At 41.2% G+C, this 20,005-nt stretch overlaps 1 protein-coding gene and 1 long non-coding RNA gene across 51 annotated transcripts in view; one reads left to right on the top strand and one right to left on the bottom strand.

Annotated features, from left to right (window-relative positions):
* para (sodium voltage-gated channel paralytic) overlaps positions 1-12,107 on the bottom strand; it is an 84,793-nt gene extending 72,686 nt beyond the window's left edge. For all 50 annotated transcript variants that reach the window (XM_089473888.1, XM_089473869.1, XM_089473864.1 and 47 more), the window contains exons 1-4: positions 11,980-12,107; positions 3,599-4,091; positions 119-207; positions 1-17 (exon numbers count right to left, since the gene is read on the bottom strand). The exon at positions 1-17 is cut by the window's left edge. The gene's annotated coding sequence lies outside the window, so the exon portion shown is untranslated. The remainder of the gene's footprint in view (positions 18-118; positions 208-3,598; positions 4,092-11,979) is intronic.
* Positions 7,008-9,053, top strand: LOC149267888 (uncharacterized). The gene is made up of 3 exons (XR_016270987.1): positions 7,008-7,719; positions 7,806-8,335; positions 8,460-9,053. It is a non-coding gene; the product is annotated as an uncharacterized LOC149267888 (long non-coding RNA).
* Positions 12,108-20,005: the final 7,898 nt, after the last annotated feature.

The raw sequence follows: 20,005 nt of genomic DNA on the forward strand, positions 1-20,005 counted from the left end.
CCTTAGATTTCCAAGGCCTGCAACAAACAAGGATACAAAATTACGCAAAGATTCGATTATGATTATTCAATTTGAATTTCAATTTCAATTTCAATCTCAACTCGTTTGTAATACTCACATGAGGCACATGGATGTCGCCTGCTACATTAAAGCTACAACTATATCCGAGGCGCCATGTTCGAGTAGCGCCCGCCGCTTAGCACGATGCTGCAATTGAAAAGAATGAATACAAAAACAGTTAATACAACAAATTAGCGAATTTATTCCTTATGAATTCAATAATCATCGAGTGGGCCAATGTAGAGCAATGCACTCGCTCTACCAGCACGTCGCGCACATTGAACCCGTTTGCCTGAATGACTAATTGGATTAGCGCAGCTAACGATAGGCATTAAGTGCATTCCAATCAAACACAAACAAAACAAAAACAACAAAAAAAAAGGAATGGATACAATTGACAATCGATATAAATAAAGTGTCAGCTGCACAGAATACACTGGCAGAAATTTGCGTGCTTGTTAGTTGTGGACAGTTACAAGGGTGGGGAGAGAGACACAGAGCGAGGGAGACAGAGAGAGAGAGAGTTTTCTGATTTACTTTTACTTTTGATTTTATTAATACATATATACATACATATATAATATGTGTATATGTACGTTCGCATACATAGAGAATTTTATAGTTTTATTTAATTGAGTTGGGAACTTTTTTAAACGAAAGCAAATTGAATTATGAAAGTGACTCTTCTCCTTTTTTATTGCATTTACCTTCAAACTTTGTGTTGTGTTAAGCAATTTGTGTGCACAAATATTTTACAAATTGCTTTTAAGTAGAGTGTCAAAGAGCTGCTTTCAGCATCTGGCTATATAAGCGTGAACTGTGCTGTATGAACTGAAGGCCTGAGCTATGGAACAAAGTGAAAGACCCAACTTAAGCAGCGAAAATGAAAATTTAAAAGGAAAAGTTTAAGCTGACAGTAGTTGTGGAAGTAATTTTTTTAATTTTTTTTTTTTCAATTTTTTTTATTTTTATTTGGTTTATTAAGTGTAGAAATATGGAAGTAATGATAGTAATTAAATTTTAAAAGGAAAAAAATGCATTAAAAAATGTATACATATATAAAATTTATAACGAAATTATAATCAAATTTTAAAAAGAAAAACATGTCAAATATATAAATAAAATAAAAATATATTTAAATTCAATGAATAATAATGATATTTAAAGAAGAAGAAAAAATCACACATACAAATAATTATAAAATACAATTTTTTAGGAGGTAAATCATAAAAGCTTCATTCTAATAATTTAATTGAAAAAAAAATAAAAAAAATAAAATGACAAATTTTTCCAAACCGAATACTAGGCATTTTTGACAATAATTATGCTAATAATAACAATACTAATAATAATAATATAAACAGCAACAATATCAAAAATTATAAATAAAATCGTTTAAAACAAAAGCAAACAAAAAATTTAACTGAATTCATTTTTTACTTTCCTGACAATCTTAACAATAATAAATATATTAAAATTAATATTATTAATCAAATTATATTAATTTTAGAAAAATAAAAACAATAATAATAATAATAATAATAATAATAATAATAATAATAATAATAACAATAACACTACTAAAATAATGCAAACTATTATTGCTTTGATAATTAATAATAATAAAATAAATGTTATAGTAATTATGATTATAATTTCATTTATAATACGAATAACTTTCTAATAAAACTCATTTAAATAATTCAATTTATGCAATTCTTGGCCATAGGAAATAAATTCAATATGTATATAATCTACGTTGAATTAAAGCTTCGGAGTGGCTTTGTGCGTGTGGAAAATAGTATAAATGCAATTTAATTGGAATTGAAGTTTCACGAGTAATTGGAATTGCGAACTCAAAGAGATTTCACAAATGCGCCGTGCCATAATTAAGTCAATTTCTCGGAATTTGCAATCGAATGAAAATTCATACATATATACTTATATATTAGTATATAAATACACATATATTGGATTGCACATGGAATGCAGCAGACAAATTCTGAGAACATTCATTGGAATGCCGAGTGAGTTGAACTGCGTTCAGTTGAGTTGATATTGGAATTAATTGAAATTAGTAGTTTGCCAGCATTTAGCTAGAATAATATTAATTAGAGAACAATCGTTGCATTCCACACAGGAGTTGAGCTCAACTACAGTAATTACTCGAATAGACGAGAAATTTGAAATTCGATTTGGACTTATGTAAGCAGGCAGCGCTAAGGTCAAAGCACTCTTGGCCACTGTCAATATGTATGTGTGTGTGTGTGTGTGTGTGTGTACGTGTGTCTGTGTCAATATAAACATATATACACACATATATAAGCATATACATATACATATGTCTCAACATATATGTATTTTAAGTAAATCCAAATGTGTGTGAGTGTGTGTGTGTTTGTGTGTATTGCACACCAAAGTAGGTCAGTTCGATATTCCAACGTGTTTTTATATACGCAACACGCACGCACACACATGACCACCAATTCTTGTGTGTGTGTGTGTGAATGAATGAAGCAAATTGCAGGCTCAGCTTGAAATTGGAAGTCAAATCAAACAATTGTCACAGCTTAAGTTACCAAAGGCAAACTCACACACACACACACAGTTATACACGGCCACGCTGAAAAGTATGCTATAAAAATCGCGTTTGCTGCACTTGCAGATTGAAACGATTAATCAAGTGTGCCGCAATATGATTTAACAATGCAAAAATTGATTAACTAACCAGCATGCACATACAATTATAAAAATAACAAAATAAAAAAAACAAAATAATCACACTCTCACACACACACACACATGCATGCATTGAGCAGTGCTCGCATGTTGTTAGTCAATGAATTTTACATATACACAGGCACAAAGCAAGGCTAGCAGAGGGCAATACAGAGAGAGAGAGAGAGAGTTGTTGAGCGAGAGATTGGCCTAGAGAGAGAGTAAGAACGTGTGTGTGTGTGTGTGAAAAGGAGAGAGCGAGTGGGTTAGCAGTTGTGGCCAGAACCAGAGCCAGAGCCAGAGCCAGAGCGAGCGCCTGCGCCTTTTCAGCGCCACACATATCCTGTTCGACTCTCTGGCTGTTGTACAATCTTGTATCTCGAAGATACAATTATTTTGGTATGTTTCTTAACGAAACTTAACGCTCACTGGGGCATGTATTGGCCCGTATTCTTTCTTTTTTTTGTGCTGCCTCAAGTTTGCCCTCCAAAAGCCACCAAAAGGTTGTGCAGTAGGCCAACAAAATGACGAAAAGGAAAAGCAAAATGTTGTATGCCTCGCTGTGTGCGTGTGTCTGTGTGTCTGTGTGTGTGTGCGAGTGTGCGAGTGTGTGGCAGCAAGTGTTTGCCAAGTGTCTTAGCGTTTTCAATTGCTTGGCTCATTAGTGACATAATCATGGCTAGCAATTAGCTGCGACTTCTTGCGGCGAATCAAATTTCAATCCCAGACCCAACTCCGATATAGATAGATAGACATATATATATATATATATATATATATATATATATATATATATGCATGCTGAATATGCCAAACTTACCGTTAATCGATCTCAGTCGATGTTGTGCCTTTGTTGCTGCTGCTACTGCTGCTTCTATTGTTGTTTTGTTGTTGTTTGTTGCTGTTGCTGTTGTTGCTGTTGTTGCTTTTGTTGCAATAAGCTGCCACAAATTTTGCTGCAGTTATGCTGTTAACTATTGTTGTTGTTGTTGTTGTTGTTGCTGTTGTAGTAGTAGTAGTTGTTGTTGTTGTTGTTGTAGCCTACACATGAACTCGCATCGGCAAACACAAATGGCGGCGGTTTTTTATGGCTCTGAAGGATGACGACGACGCGGCGCGCAAAAACAATTTACACAATTTTTTTTCCCACTTTTGTTGTTGTTGTTGCTTTGGGCGATGCGAACGCGCTGCTTTGTGATTATTGTTGTTTGTTTGGTTTGGTTTTGTTTTTTTTTTTTTTTGTTGTTTTTTTTTTTTTTTTAATTTATTACTTTATTTATTAATTTTTTGTTTTATTTTGTTGGTTCCCAGCGCTGTGAACAAATTGCAAAACTCCAACAATGTTAGCGAGCAGCTTAATGAACATGAATGTCTATGAGTGTGTGTGTGTGTGTGTGTGTGTGTAATCGAAGCCGTAACAGGAGCCGTAGCCGTTGACGTGAACGCTGACGTTGCCTTAGCCGTGCCAGAAGCAACCAGAATTCACGTTCGTGTGCGTGCTTCGAACTTTTGTTTGAATGCCTGAGTGTGTGTGTGTGCACGTGTGTGTGTGAATGTGTGTGAGTCTTTCTATATATATGTATGTTCAATAAAGCCGGCGCAATTGTATTCGTATTTGATGTGACTTGGTTTTCAGTTGATTTAACTTATTATTGTTCTCGAGCTTTGTATGCTTTCTCAATGCTATTGATTGTTTGATTGATTGATTGATTATTGTTGCTGCTGCAGCTGCTGGCGCTGTTGTTGCTTTTGTTACTTGAACAATTTGTAAATTTTAATTGATTTCCATTGACTTCGTTTGGGATTCCCAATTCAAATTGCATCGGCTTTTCAGCTATTTTTGTTGAATTTGCTTTTGACTTTGCTAACACCAACTGTTGTGGTTCGGTTGTTGGTTTAGCCGTTACTTGAGCACAGGAACAAAAAGCACAATACACTTGAAAAAAATACAGTATGCAAGTATGAATACGATTCACCAAAAAAAAAAGAACATCATCGACGAGAATTGTCTATTTAGCGCAGCGCAGCGCAGTTTGTTTATGTTTATGCAACTTTGGAGCTTCAAGCGGATTATTGTAGCATACTTTCGCGCGCACGTGAATAACGCAGCCAACACCGAATCAAAGTCAGGGAGGGACGCTTACAGGGCTCATCAGAGAGCAGCAGCTGAGCAGAGAGGCGAACGGCAAGAGATAATGAGAGCCAGAGACAGGCAGTGCGAGCAGGACAGAAGACTCGCGCAAGAGAGACTGACTTGTATAGCGAGGGAGAGAGAGAGAGAGAGAGCAGCTTTCACTATTCATTTAACAGCACCAAAATGTAGCTTTCCGCTAAATATTTTCAAGTGTTGTTTGTCATTCTTCCACAAATGCAGCAGAGCTAAAAGGGAATGAAAAGAAACAAATCCAACAACAAACTAGTCAAATCCCGTTAACTGTGCAGACTTCCCCGCCAGCCCGCTGACCAAAAACCCGTTGCTCTGCCGTAATCGCAGCCGAAAAAGGCTGCAGCAAATTCTCGCTGCCGTCTTTTGCCGCGACAACGAATTCGCTGCGCGCTCTCGCTTCGCTTCGCTTCGTTTCGTTTTGTTTCGTTTCGTTTTGTTTCGTTTCTTTTCGCTCTCGTGTCGCATGCGCCGACCTGCCGCCTCATCCGTTCGTTCATTTGTTCGCTCGTTCGTTCGTTCGCCCGTTCGCCCGTTGTCAACACAACTTTTGTTGTGCTACTTTGCCGCTGTTCGCCGTTCGCCGTTCGCCGCATGCCTTAGTGACTTGACTTCTTATGCTATTTTTAGGTCATCAAATTGGTGGCCAGCTCTCGCCGCAACTCGCCGCAACACCAACAACGGCGGCCAAGCTCGCAAAGCATGCTGAAACACTTGGCACCAGTCTGACTAGGCCGTGCCGCGCCATGCCTTGCCATGCCTTGCCATGCCTTGTCGTGCCTTGCCGTGCCTCGCCGTACCGTGCCTTAACCATTCTGGCAGCCGCAGCCGCAGCCAATGGCCCATTATAACTTATATGCCCTATAAAAATAGCCCAGCCATTATCACAAATCATTATGACCTGCTGATCCGCTCCACATTGCATTTAATTGCCACTGCCAGCCATTGGCCACTAGCCACTGGCCACTGCACTCAAATCATAGCCCACACACACATACTCACACACACACACACACATACACAGTAATAACTCCAATTATATAGAAAGTTCCATGAGACGAGGGCGAATCATAATTAAACTCAACTGCCACATAAAAAGGGGGAGAAAATTGCTTTATACAAATGTTCACTTAGCTCGTATGCAAAATGCTCTAATTAAATACTTAATACTTTCCATGCATTATGTGTATGTATGTGTAATGAGCGCATTCAGAACAGATTTGCAGCGCTAAGCCGGAGCGAGCGAAATAATTCTGAGCTGGTATTCAAATGTTCGCTTAATCAGCTTTCAGCTGATATTAGACGAAGTATTTAAGCGTTCGAGTGAAGCAATTTGATCTGCTTCAAGCCGATTTTGTGGCCAAAACTGGCAAGAGATAATGCATGCATGCGTATATGAATATTCTTCGTAATAAATCCCTTGGCATTTCTGCGAACAATTAATATTCAAAATGTGTTCGAAAAAGTGTAATTAATCAGGGACATTTGCGAATGTAAATTACGAGAATGAAGCAAAAATCATTTACTGCTGCTTTTCAGCTTATTCCATTAATCTTACAATTGCGAGTGGTAAACGTGCACACACACACACACACACACACACCCACACACACAGATGGACCGAAACAGTCGCTCACAAACACGCGTAATTCAGTGAAATCGTTACGGAATCGAAATTTTGGCCGGGCAATCAGAGTGAAATGGGATTATGGCAAACGCCCGTGGGCTGTCACACAGAAACTATAGCATACATTCTGGGGCAACAAGCGTGGCTCCGGCTCCGCGTGTGCATGTGTGTGGGTGACTGGCATGTGTGTGTGTGTGTGTGCTGGTGCTGTCCACATACCATAGCCATTGTTGGCGCACACGTATTTAATAATTTATTTATGCCGCATTTACGTTATGTAAATTTAGCACGGCCAACAACAGAATCAGCAGCGGAACAAGAAAACCCAATTGAATAGCGACAATCAACTGCGGACAATGGACAAGCCAAATGAGCACACGCACATGGGCCAGCGAACTGGATAACCTTTGGCCAGCTGCAGCTTGCCAATATATATATATGTATAGGCATATACAATATCTATATATATAAAAGAAAGTTGTGTAAAAGTGAAGACTGCTTATAACTTGATTTGGGCTGAACCAATTTTCATGGTTTTTGATTTGTTGGATTTGTCTCCGCAACGAGTTTAGTATAGGGTCTTAAAAATACTGAAAAAATTTGCCGAATACTTGAAAAACGCGGTTTTTTCCCCAAATGTTCAAATTTTTTTATACCCAGTAGGCTTGGTAACAGTGACAGTTTTGACAATAGTGTAGAAGTAAATAAACAAATGTAGTCAGTCAGTCTACGGTCTCCTGACCTCGAGCAGACCTGACTATTCAAAAAAAAAAAAAAAAAAAAAAAAAAAAAAAAAAATTTTCAAATCAAAAGGAAAAATATTTCAAATCAAAAATCTGCAAAAAATCAAAAGATTAAAACCTGACTGTTCAAAAAATAAATAAAAAATTAAAAATTCGAAATTAAAAAAAAAAAGGTAATTATTAAAAAGTGTATTTTTGGCTTTTTATATTTTCGGACTTTTAAACTTTATAAATATTTCAAATCAAAAATCTGCAAAAATTAAAAAAAAAATCAAAAGATTAAAACCTAACAATCAAAAATAAATAAATAATTCAAAATTCAAAATTCGAAATTAAAAAAAAAAAAGTTAATTATTAAAAATTGTATTTTTGGACTTTTACAAAAGCTAAATATCTCGAAAGTTCAGGTATTTGTTTGTCTCAAACATAAATTTGTGTAAATTATTTATATTTATATTTCTCGATTGTTTTATATGGTTTTGTGCGAGGGCAGTATTACTATTAATAAAAATGCCGCGTCCTAGAAGATCTAATCTTTCCCGGCGGACCCATAATGCAATTAGGCAACGGAATAGCGCGAGTCAATTATCTGACGAAGAGCGAGAAATCGCCCGAGAAAGGCTCCGCGTTAGTACCCAGGGAAGAAGGGCCTTAATTCGTGCTTCTCAAAGAGAGGCAGCCCGTGAAATGGCAATAAGAAATGGTTCAAGGATTCATTTGAATCGAGCAGCGTTTCGATATGATTGCACCATTGATTACAGCTTGAATCGTTTAGTTTGCATTGGTCCAATGGACGTTGTTTGCTAGCATTGTGGCGCATTGAAGTTTGCTGGTGAAACGCCCGGTTTGTGCTGCCTTAGTGGTAAAGTGACATTGCCATTAGCGGTCACCATAGCCATTGCGTTCCCTGCTTTATGGCGAAACACTAGAATCACGACATTTTCTAGCGAACACTCAAAAATACAATGCCTGTTTCCAAATGACATAATTTGGGGCGGAAAATATTGGAGACGGATATTTAAGGTAATTTACGTTAAAAATTTTATTTTCTATGACTGCCAAAAAAAAATTTTGAATAATGTAGTTTGTTAGATTTCTGTAAATAGTGTTTGTAAATATAACTATAACTATGGCTTTGAATTTAAAGATTCAAGGCCAGATTTGCCATCGCATTGGATCATTGCAACCTATTGAAGATGCACAGCAAAAATTCTTGCAAATATACTTCATGGGCAATATGGAAGAACAACTTGACCGGCGTCAAGAAATGAACACAGCTATGAAAAGAGCAATTCTCCATGATTTGCATGCTTAGAAATTTAAACCAACCAAAACTGTGCAATGGAACGCGTTTGGTGATAAGAAAACTGATGAGCAATGTGATTCACGCGTTGATACTCAAAGGAAAATTTAAAGATGAGGAAGTTCTTATTCCTAGGATTCCGATGAGCTCAACAGATATGCCCTTTGAATTTAAACGAATTCAATTCCCGCTTCGTCTTGCCTTCGCCATGACGATCAACAAGTCACAGGGCCAATCTTTGACTATTTGTGGCCTCAATCTAGAAAATGCGTGTTTTTCTCATGGTCAATTGTACGTGGCATGCTCACGTGTTGGCAAACGATCCGCATTATTTGTTCTTGCACCCGACCAAAAAACGAAGAATGTCGTTTACAACAAGGTGCTTGAATGAAAATCCGATTAATAAATTTATCAGTGTATCCCAGCCTGAACAACATAGCTTTCAACAATTTTTTACCTAGAAATAATATAGAGGGCAATGCAACGTTTGCCGGGCCAGCTAGTACATATATAAATACATGTATTTGTGTATATTTTTAAGCGCCCGAAAGTCGCTGGCAAATAAATGAGCTCACACAAACTATGTGAGATTTCTTTTCCCTTAGCCAAGGCACAGGGCGGAGGTAGACAGAGAGAGCGTGAGGAAGAAGGAGCTGAATTATTCAGCTTTAAGCTGCTTGGATTTTCAAGCTGCGCCCGCAAGTATGCAGCACTTTTTTCTCGCCCAGCAAGGAACTATGCACAAATGTTGCAGCCAATTGCTTTTCGGTTTGTGTGTGTGTGTGTTTTTTTTTTTGTATTTTGGCTCACATTGTTGTTATATAAAACGAGAGGCCAGCAGCTCGCTTTGGTTGGACTCAATCGAATGCGACCAGAGGCGACTATTTGCTCATTAGAAACTGTCATTAACTTTATTGGCATTGCCACAAACACACGCATATATACACATATGAGCGTGTGTGTGTGTGTGTCGTCAGTGTGTCGCCTCAATAAAAACTGAAACTAGAGCTAAAATTGGAGCTGAAATTTATTGAAGTGCAGCAGCGAAGCGGGGTGAGGAAACAAACGCCATTGAGCGCTTGGCTTATTTTAAAAATTCTGTTGCATACTTTTGCGCTGCAGGCGAAATTCTGAATGCGAATGTTTGTTGTTGCTGCTGCTGCTGCTGCTGCCGCTGCCGTGCTAGACAAGCAAACAAACTTCAAAAGCGTTGCACAATTTTCGTTGGCTCTCAGTGTAGCAGAAGTAGGAGAAACGAACGACGACGGCGACGACGACGGCGACGACAACCAGGCAGAAGAGGCATTCTGGCAAATTTTTTTCGTTTTTGCCTGCCCAGCAAAGGCTCGTCGTCCTCGCCCTCGTCCTCAGCTGGCAGCAGTGTCCCTGCCCCAGTCCCTGCCCCAGTCCCTGCCCTAGTCCCTGTCCCTGTCCCAGTCTCTTGTACCCGTCCGTGTCCGTGTCCATGTCCCTGTGCCTTTTCCTTTTCCTTTTCCAGTTGCCAGTTGCCTGTTCGCCGTTCGTCGTTTTCGTTTGTCGCTCGGCTCTTTTTTGCGCACAGCAGAAAACGCGATGTGGCACACGCGCGTGTTGCGCTGCCAGAGGCGTAGGGGCGTCTAGGGTACGGGCCACTGTCTCTCTCTCCCTCTCTCTTTCGCTCTTTCACTTTCTCTCTCTGTCTCTCTCTTTCTCTCTCACACACAGTGTGCTATGGAGGGGGAGGTGGTTGGTTGGCTTACATGCTGCCTTAGTTTAGCCAGTTAGCGAGGCGCCAGCGCTGCCAGCCTAACTGACGAACTGACGAACTGACAGACTGACAGACTGACGAACTGACTGGGTGACAGACTGTGCGGTGCCCTACCCAATGCCGTGTAGGGTGTGCGACTGTTCGGCTTTGCGCTGGCTTTTTTTTCGAGTTGAGTTAAGTTGAATTGTGTGCTGCTCCGCTTCGCGCTGCTCTGCTTCGCGCTGCTCTGCTCTGCTCTGCTGTGCTGTGCTTAGCTGTGTTGAGTTGAGTTTCGTGCCAGCGCAGACGTCGTCCTGCTTGTTGGCATTGCCTTACACACACACACACAGGCACAAGGCATATGCGCGCTTGTAGAAAAGGGACATGCCAGAAACAGTTATAGGCACACACACACACACACACACACGCAAACACATACATAGAGCCTAAACAAGCAGCCAAGCACAGGACGCAGCGCAACAACAATAAGTTGAAGACAAGCCACGAAAAATCGAAAGTCCAAACACACACACACACACACACATACACACACACGCATGCACGCACACAAAAGGAACACTTCAAAAGCACTCCAAAGCCACACACAGCGTGCGTGCGTGCTTCTATGTGTGTGTATGAGTGTGTGCGTGTGTTTGTATGTATGAGTGTGTGTTTGTAAATTTTTCGTTGCCTACTTAAGCGCTGCCCTCGCTGCCGTTTCAAACAAAATGCAAGTTATGCATTCGCATTTAGCACAAACACACACACACACATGCAGTCGAGGCGTATACGCAATCTTTTGTGTGGCCACATCAAGTATACGCCACGTTTTCGAAACAAACACACTGAGAGAAACACACATGTGCATGGACAACGCACAGACAAACACTAGCACGCGCGTCTAACAATAACAACAAGAATTATTAGATATATGTATATATATATGTATATATATATGTATATATATATATATATTGAATATATTTACATCTAAAATATATATAAATATATATATATACAGATTTTCGTCTATATGTTTTGCTTAGCTTTCTCTTTTCTCTTCCTTTTTGAGCACTTGAAAAAAAATCCAAAAAAAAAAAGAAAAAATTACCAAAGGAACTTTGAGAACTTATGTAAAGCGTTTTGCTGCCTGCGCACTGAATTTGCCTTTTAGACAAATACAAAAAAAAAATAAAAAAAATATATATATTGAATCATTATATACACATATATCATATATTACAGAGATATATATGTATCTGCATATATATATATCAATATTAGGCTCTGTGGTGCTTGCTTCGGCGAACATATTTAGCTCAACTCGAATTTCGGTCACTTTTTTGCTCGAACTAGCCTGCCAGCCCTGACTGAGCGCTCAGCACTCTGACTCGGAATCGGGAGTTTTCGAGTGCGGCCAGCACAGGATTTTGGTGTCCTTTAATCAAGTGTTTTTTTCTTGCGTTTTGTTAAGCGTTTGTTAAATATTTGCATTAGGTTTTATTCATTTATATTTGAAATTGATTTGTATTATTGATATTTATTTAATTTATTAATTTTGATTTGATTTTCTCTTTCTGTTTTTTCTTGCTTTTCTTTCATTTCTTGTTTGGCTATGCTGGCTGCTGTTTGGGTTACCCGTAATCCGTTCGTCTCCGTGGTTCACTGAAACTGTCAGCTGCCGCAGCGCGTGTGCGTTCATCGAGTGCGACTTTCGTTCAGTTGGCCGTTCGGCAATGGGCCGACCGAGCAGCCTTCGGCATCGGGCATCGTTTGTGGGCCGTTCGGCGTGTGCCACTTTCTTGGAGCCGTTCAGCGAGAGCGGGAGCGACAGAGATAGAGAGCGGGTGGGTGAGAGGGACAACAGAGCGAGAGAGAGAGAGAGAGAGGCAGCTAAAGAGAGAGAGAGAGGGAGAGAGAGAGAGCGCGCGCGTGTGCGGCACTCGGTCATTGGGACAGGCCCAGGATAACGAGCGCACACGGCCAGCAGGCAGGCAAGCGAGAGCGTTACAGCAGGCACAACAAAATTGGAAAAGACGAAGGAAAAACTACGAAAATAAAGTGGAAAATTGTGGCAAATGTGCTGCATACGTCAGGGCGCAAAGGCATTTCAGGCATTTTCTGCCTTTGCAAAGACAGAGCCGCCCGACTGTCCGTCCATTCGTCCGTCCGTCCGTCCGTTCGTTCGTTCGACCGTCGGCCAGTCCGTCTGAGCGCTGAACCAACTTTGTGACTTTGCGACTTGGCCGTCGCTTTGGCCAGGTGCGCGTGCACCACAGCATGCACTGCTGCCTATGCACTATGCCGGTGACTAGCACCACCCAACCACCCAACCACCCACACACACACACACACACACAGTTACAGCATACTCAATTCAGCTGTTTGCGCAATGAACACGCATTCACGTCCTGGACAAGCCTTGGACGCAACATTTCTCATCTTGCTGTTGCTGTTGTTGCTGTTGTTGTTGTTGTTATTGTTGTTGTTGCTGTTTGAAAGCCACTGCATTCCTAACTAATTGACCGCAACGACACAGAACAATTAAGACAGGTGCGCGATCCAGCACATTTAACTGTTAAATGTACCCTAGACACCGCTCCCACACCCGCCTGGTCTGGTCTGGTGTGACGTGGCGCGGCCTGGTCTGGCCTGGTCTGGCCTGGCCTCGCCTACCCATCTCTGGCCCATTCCCATTCTAGCGAGGCACGGCTGAGCCCCATTAGCAATGACCCGTCATAAACTGAACGCTTTAGCAGCCCCCATTAAACCGTCTCATCGTATAAATTATACATTTTTATGGATCACATCTATTCGATGTGCATTCGTCATGTGAGTGAAGGCGAAGGCATCTCTTCTCTTCTCATCTCTGGCAGAAAAACAATTTTCAACTCAAACGGTCCTCGTTGATGATATCGAAGAATGTTCGAGTTTCAACAGGAATTTCAAATCAAATACGAGTGGCTAAAATAGGTTGTTTAAGAAAATAACTGTATTACGAAAAGTGCTCCATGAGACTTGCAAAGAAAGGCCTAGAAAGGAAAGGAAGCGAAATCATTTCAAAATGGAATCGGTGCAAGGATATTTAAATATTATTGAAGCATGGAAGAATCAAGAAGATTCTAGAGAGAGAGAGAGAGAGAGTAAAGGAGAGCTTGAATGTTGTTACAAATAGAGGCAATAGAGAATAGAGGAAATATAGGAAGACAAAGAGACAGAAAGAGGGAAAATAAAAGGCTGTCTTTTTCACTCTGTCTCATTCTGTGAGGAGAGTGAGGAGAGGGGAGAGAAAGCGACAGAGAGAGGTGCAGAGAAATATTGAGAGCAAGAGTGAGGCAGAATGAGGAGTAAAGTGAAAAGCAGAAAGATAAGTAAAAAGAGAAAACGGTAGAGTGTAAGAGAGAGAGAGAGAGAGAGAGACATAGGGAGATAGAAAGAGGGAGATAGTGTGTGTGTGTGAAAGAGAATGAAAGAAAGAAAGAGAGAGCGTGTATTTGAGAGAGACAGAGAGAGTGAGAGAGAGAAAGAGAAAAAAGGAAGAAAGCGTCAGAAAAACAGTTAAAAATATACAGAAAGACTGGGACAGATAGTGAGAGCAAGAGACGGAGAAACATGATAGAAAGAGAGAACAAAACTAACCAAAGATTGAGACAGAGAATAACGATATAGGGGGAAAAGCAGAGACGGATAGTGGCAAAGTGAGATAGAGAGATGGGAGAGAGGAGAGAGTGAGGAGAGAGAGAGATAGAGAGAGAGAGAGAGGAGAGGGAGAGAGAGGGGAGAAGAAGGAGAGAGTGAGGAGAGAGAGAGAGAGAGAGGAGAGAGAGAGACAAATATAGAAAAAAAGAACAAAGAAGACCTAATCAAATGAAGAAAGATTAGATCAAACACTAAACAAGTGTAAGAAAGTCTGAATCACAAAGGGAATAAAGGATAGACACATAAAATTGTAGAAAAAATAGGGTAATCAAGATCAAGAACAAGAGCGACAGAGAGAAAGAGAACCCCAAACACACTTAAGCCTAAGGATGTGCAAGTTCTGTCCATCGAATAATGCAAACTTCCTAATTAAATGTTTAGCCAAGTTCATGAAAATCACACAGAAGGGCGCTGCGCAAAGCTGTCACACACAATTCCAATCAGATAAGGCGAGCCGGTTAAGACCCAGGAGAGAGAGACGCGTTTAGTCTGTGCGACATCAGCTCAGACAAGCTGGCGCTGATGCTGAACAAAGTGTGTTTATACAAATAAACAAACACACACACACATAGACGCACACACTTTGTCTGCGTCGTTGAAGTCTATTGTAAGCCTTTGTTGTTCTATTATAATCAAGGATATCGTTAGTAAAACGATTTGCAATGTGAACTTTTACTTCTATTGGTCAATCATCAAAGAGCAAAAAGCCAATTCCAATGAATGCAGCTGCACGAAGAAGAACAAGAAGAAGAAGTAGGAAGAGACGAAGCTGAAGCTGAAGAAGAAGTCGAAGTGGAAGTTTAAGTAGAAAAGTTGCAGTTAGTGCAAAAAGAAGCGTAAGGACAATTTCCAACTCGAATATTAACAATAACAACAAACAGCGGCAGAGCTAGAGGCAGAGGCAGAGGTAGTGACAGAGGCAGAGGCAGAGGCAGAGGCAGCTGTCGCCCCGCCCACCCATATTAGCTTACACTTTGTGTGTTGGGCAACATGGCGTATGAGCAATGCGAGCTGTCGCGCGCTCTATAATATATATATATATATATATATATATATGTGTGTGTGTCTGTGTGTGTGTGTGTGAACTGGAAAAAGGGAACTGCGGATGATGTCAGCGAACGAGGCAAATACTCGTACAAATCGTTTGTATGATGTGGGCTCGCTATACAATGTGTGTGTGTGTGTGTGTATGGGTGTGTGTTCGTGTGTGTGTGTGTGTGTGTGTTCGTGTAGCATGCAACACTGCCGCAACAGCAGCAACAGCAGCAGCAGCAGCGGCAAGCAAAACAACAAAAACTTCAGTGGGCCAACAAAGTCGCACGTACGTCCTCGCAGTGTCCTCGCACACACACACACACACGCACACACACACACACATATATACATGCATACATATATACACTTATCCAGCACTCCTTTGCCACGCGCGTCTTTCGTGCTTTTTTGTTGTTGCTGTTGCTGCTTTTTGTTCCTTTTTTTTTCATTTTACCCATTGCGGTTGCTTTTGCTGCTGTTGTTGTTGTTGTTGTTATTGTTGCTGTTGCTGTTGCTGCTGATGTTGGGACAGAAGTAAAAAGAGCGCTCATTTCATGAATGAACAATGACGACATTCTGACAGTGGCAACGCCTGGCAGCTGCGAATCCTTTAGCAGCTGGCGCCGGGGGAGCCGGGTGGCAGGGGGGGTGTGCAATGCAGCGCGCTATCTGTCGTCCATCACATTGTCAAGTACGACTAAATTTCCGCACCTTTGTTCACACAAACACAATATAGCACACTCACACTCTCAGACACCTCTGCATACATCTATAGACAGGTTTTATATAGAGTTTAGTCAACTGACATAAACCACACATTGGTCAACATTTTATTTCTTCAGCTCTGTTGCCAAGCAAAAGAGATTGAAAGACAAGAACCCATAACAAATATATACATATACATATAGATAGATATATATCGTATTTCACTCTATATGCACATATGTATATATAGTGAAACACTAAGAAATCTTTATATAGATTTATATGCATGCAAATATTTGAGCTTGTTCTATGGCTTTTTTACTACGGATTTTCTTATCGAGCCAAGCCTGAATTTCACTATATAAAATACATATATACATATATAGAGCTACCCATTGTAGTTCGAGCAGAGTTTGTAGATATATGGGACTACTTACTCATATTTTAGGCTCTTTCATAATCTATACGATTGCATATAAAATGGGAGCAATTGGAACTGTGGGATAATATGAAAGCTATTAAATGTTTAGCTCCATTAAAAAATATTCGCAAGAATCCAGGAATCCAGCATTTCTTTTTAAATGCTTGCAGACCTCTAAATCAAGAGCATATTGTGGTATCTAAGACCTCGAACTCTACAGCATATACACCCATCTATAAACTCGAAGTCTAGAGCACATTTGCTTATGCATTAATCTAACAACTCTAGGCCTCATATCGATATTTATCGATATGTATTACTAACTTTTAATCATTCGCTGAAATCAATATTGAGAATGGCAGATGGAAGTTAAAATTAGGACCGACTTATATAAAGAGGCAGAGCTTTAACTATATCGATCCACGTCTACATATATATACATATATCTACCAACTTTATAGCACTGCAGCTAATACCTTTAGGTTGTCAGAAACATTAGCATATTGAAAATATAAACATCTTAAGCACTGCGGAATGAGCTCACCAACAGCAGTAAAATTATCAATAAAAAAACAAATTTGTTATTCTTGGAGACTTTGTTCAATAGTAGTTTAAATGAGTTCGATTATTTAATTTTGAGCTGCGTCATTGCGCTAAATTGTGGGCGTTTCCAGGGCTATAAAATGAAACACAACTATAACGCAGCAAAAACTTGAATCATCGGCCTCGAAAGCCTAACTAAGATATCAAAATGAATTGAATCTACATTGCGTATATGAAAATATATAATAGATAGATATATATAAATGTATGAGTAATATTAAACTAAATAACTTAAAGATGGAAAGTAATACCAAAATATACCCCTCGATAAGTCGCTTGATCAAATCATAATTTTGACTTTACTGCATCAATCCGAGGCGAAACAGTTATCTGTGTCTGTAAACTGAATTGATGCCTTCCTTGACTTGGCTCGAGGCAAATAAGTTAACTGCAATCGAGATTAACATTTGTAAGTCTAATTTCAACAGATACTTTGATGGATTGCAGCGCTTCCTTTGCCAGCATGGGCGTGGCAGTTTGGGTTGCGGGCAGGCTGACCTCTAACTGCCAGCCAATGGCATAGTGTGTGTGTATGCATGTGTGTGTGTGTGTGTGTAATGTACACCTGAAATGCCGCTGCGCCCTGTACTCGTCCTTCTGTCATCCTGTACGCGTATTAACATAACCTTACATTATTCAACTTTTCCGTTTCCTTCTGCACTTGGCTCATTGGCACAAAGCAGGAGGCGGCTGGCAGGAGGCCGACAGGTGGGCCGACAGGTAGGCAGGCAGGCAGCTGGTTTACCTGTTCGCAGTGGCATGGTATAGAGTCTAAATGTACATAAATTTGGTTTATGAGCTGCGCGTGTTCGCCTCTTGTTGCTGTTGTTGTTGTTGTTGTTGTTGTTGTTGTTGTCGCTGACAGTTGGGCGAGCTATCGACGGGAACAGCAACGAGAGCAAGCAAACACCATAGTAAATATAACAAGGCTAATTATGCCATCGCCATCGTCATTGTAATTACGCATAATATACACGCGTGTGCGTGTGTGCACGTGTGTGTGTGTGTGTGCGTGTGTGAGTCCATTCATGCAATACAATTGCTTTGTTTATTTTAAAATTGAAAACTGACTTTTCTCAAAAGCAAAAGACTCGAAATTAACTATGAAAAAGCTGATAAACATATATAAAGATCTCGCTCTCTCTCTCTCTCTCTCACTCTCTCTCTCTCGCTCTCCCTCTCCACATATATACTATATGTCATTCAATATAAGCAACGTCAAATGGCAGCTCATTAGGGCTATTTGTAGCTTAGTCAGGCAGGAAATCAGCCCTCTCCACGTTCACAGCAATTAGCCAAATCGATTCACGATTCCTGGAAGGAAGTTAGCGGCATTGCGGCATACGTTGACTGGCTAAGCCAATAATAAGCCAAATGGAAGCACAGCTACATATTTATACACTTTCGCGAAACTAAAGGGGTATATCGGTTCTAGTTCATCTAGTGCGTCTGGCCATCCGTTCGTCTGTCTGTCTATCTATTCATCGTCTATATAGCCGTCCGCCCGTTCGATCATTTGTCTGCCCACCCGTTCGATCCGTCCATTCGTCTGTCTGTCTATCTGTCCGTTCCCCCATCCGTCCATCTATCCCTCTGTTCGTCTATCCGCCCGTCTTTCCATATGATTTTACGGTTATCTGCCGACTTATCCTATCTAGACGGATCATCCGTTTATCTGACGATCTCTACGTCTGTTTGTCAATCCGTCAGCTTCTCCGCCCGTAGGTCTGTCTATCCTTCTGTCCATCCATTCGACCGTCCGTCCATCTATCAATCCATTCCAAAGGCTGTTCCTACATTTGTCCGATTGTCCATCCGTCCATCCATATATCTACCCATTTATCCGTCTATCCACTCGTCCTTATATCCAAGCGTACGTCCGTCCGTCTTTCAGTCTGCTTCCAATAGGCAATCGGGATATACTATCTGCTTTAAAGATATTGGCGACTTGCAATTTAAGCATAAGCTAAGCTGATGCATTGCCCAAACGCATCAACACACACACACACACTCACACACACACGCACAGCGACACACAAATGCACTCAATGGTCAGCACACTCAGCGGTCAAAATCCAGCCTTCAAGCCATTTACCAACGCGCTTTGATCTTAATTCAAAACTCTAAGGCGGCCTTAACCGAGCCCTCCTGCTCCTCCTGCTCCTGCTGCTGTTACTCCTCCTGCTGCTCCTGCTGCTGTTACCCCTCCTGCTGCTGCTGCTCCTCCTCCTCCTATTGCTACTGCTTCTGCTGCTGATGCTGTTGTTCCTCCTCCTGCTTTTCCTCCTGCTGCTGTTACCCCTACTGCTGCACCTGCTGCTCCTGCTACTGTTACTCCTCCTGCTGCTCCTGCAGCTCCTAATGCTGTTACCCCTCCTGCTGCTGCTTCTCCTCCTCCTCCCTCTATTGCTACTGCTTCTGCTGCTGATGCTGTTGTTCCTCCTGCTGCTGTTACCCCTACTGCTGCTCCTGCTGCTCCTAATGCTGTTACCCCTCCTGCTGCTGCTGCTCCTCCTCCTCCTATTGCTACTGCTTCTGCTGCTGATGCTGTCGTTCCTCCCCCTGCTTATCCTCCTGCTGCTGCTGCTGCAACTGCTGCTCCTGCTTCTCCTTCTCTCCTACAACCCAAAGCTTTGGCCAATTACCGTGGAGCCATTTCCATGTTTTTTGCTGTTTTATAGAAATTTTCTTTCATTTATTTCTTGCAATTTTTGTTCTCTCTTTATATTTTAGTATTTTGTGTTTGCTTTGCATTTCGTTTCGTGTTTCAATGCGTTGCTTTGGCAACCAGCAGCAACAACAGCAACAACAACAACAACAATAAGACCAACGATGCCCCACAACGAGCGCTAAAATGTGCAGCAGGCACGCGATTAGAGTCCACAGAATGTGCTAGGAGAGTGGGTGGTTGGGGTGGTTGGGATGGTTGGGGTGGTGTGGTGGTCTGGCTTGTTGGTTGGGCGTTTGGTGTTAGCAGAAATCATCAAAATGCCACAAAGCCAAACGCTTGACGCTCAACTCTGTGCCACAGTCAATTTGTGGGGCAGACATCAAATTGCGGGCCCCATCAGCAGAGCAACATGTGCCAGTGCAGCTGCACCAGCCCAGCCAAGTCGGATGGGGGGTGGTGAGGATAAAGGCGGGCCTGGGGACTGGGGTGGCTCGGATGAAATGTACGGCACGCGATTTGCTCAACTGCTT

The sequence above is a fragment of the Drosophila arizonae genome, chromosome X, assembly GCF_054131065.1.
Source record: "Drosophila arizonae isolate 15081-1271.41 chromosome X, UAZ_ARI_1.0, whole genome shotgun sequence".
Lineage (NCBI taxonomy): Eukaryota > Metazoa > Arthropoda > Insecta > Diptera > Drosophilidae > Drosophila > Drosophila arizonae.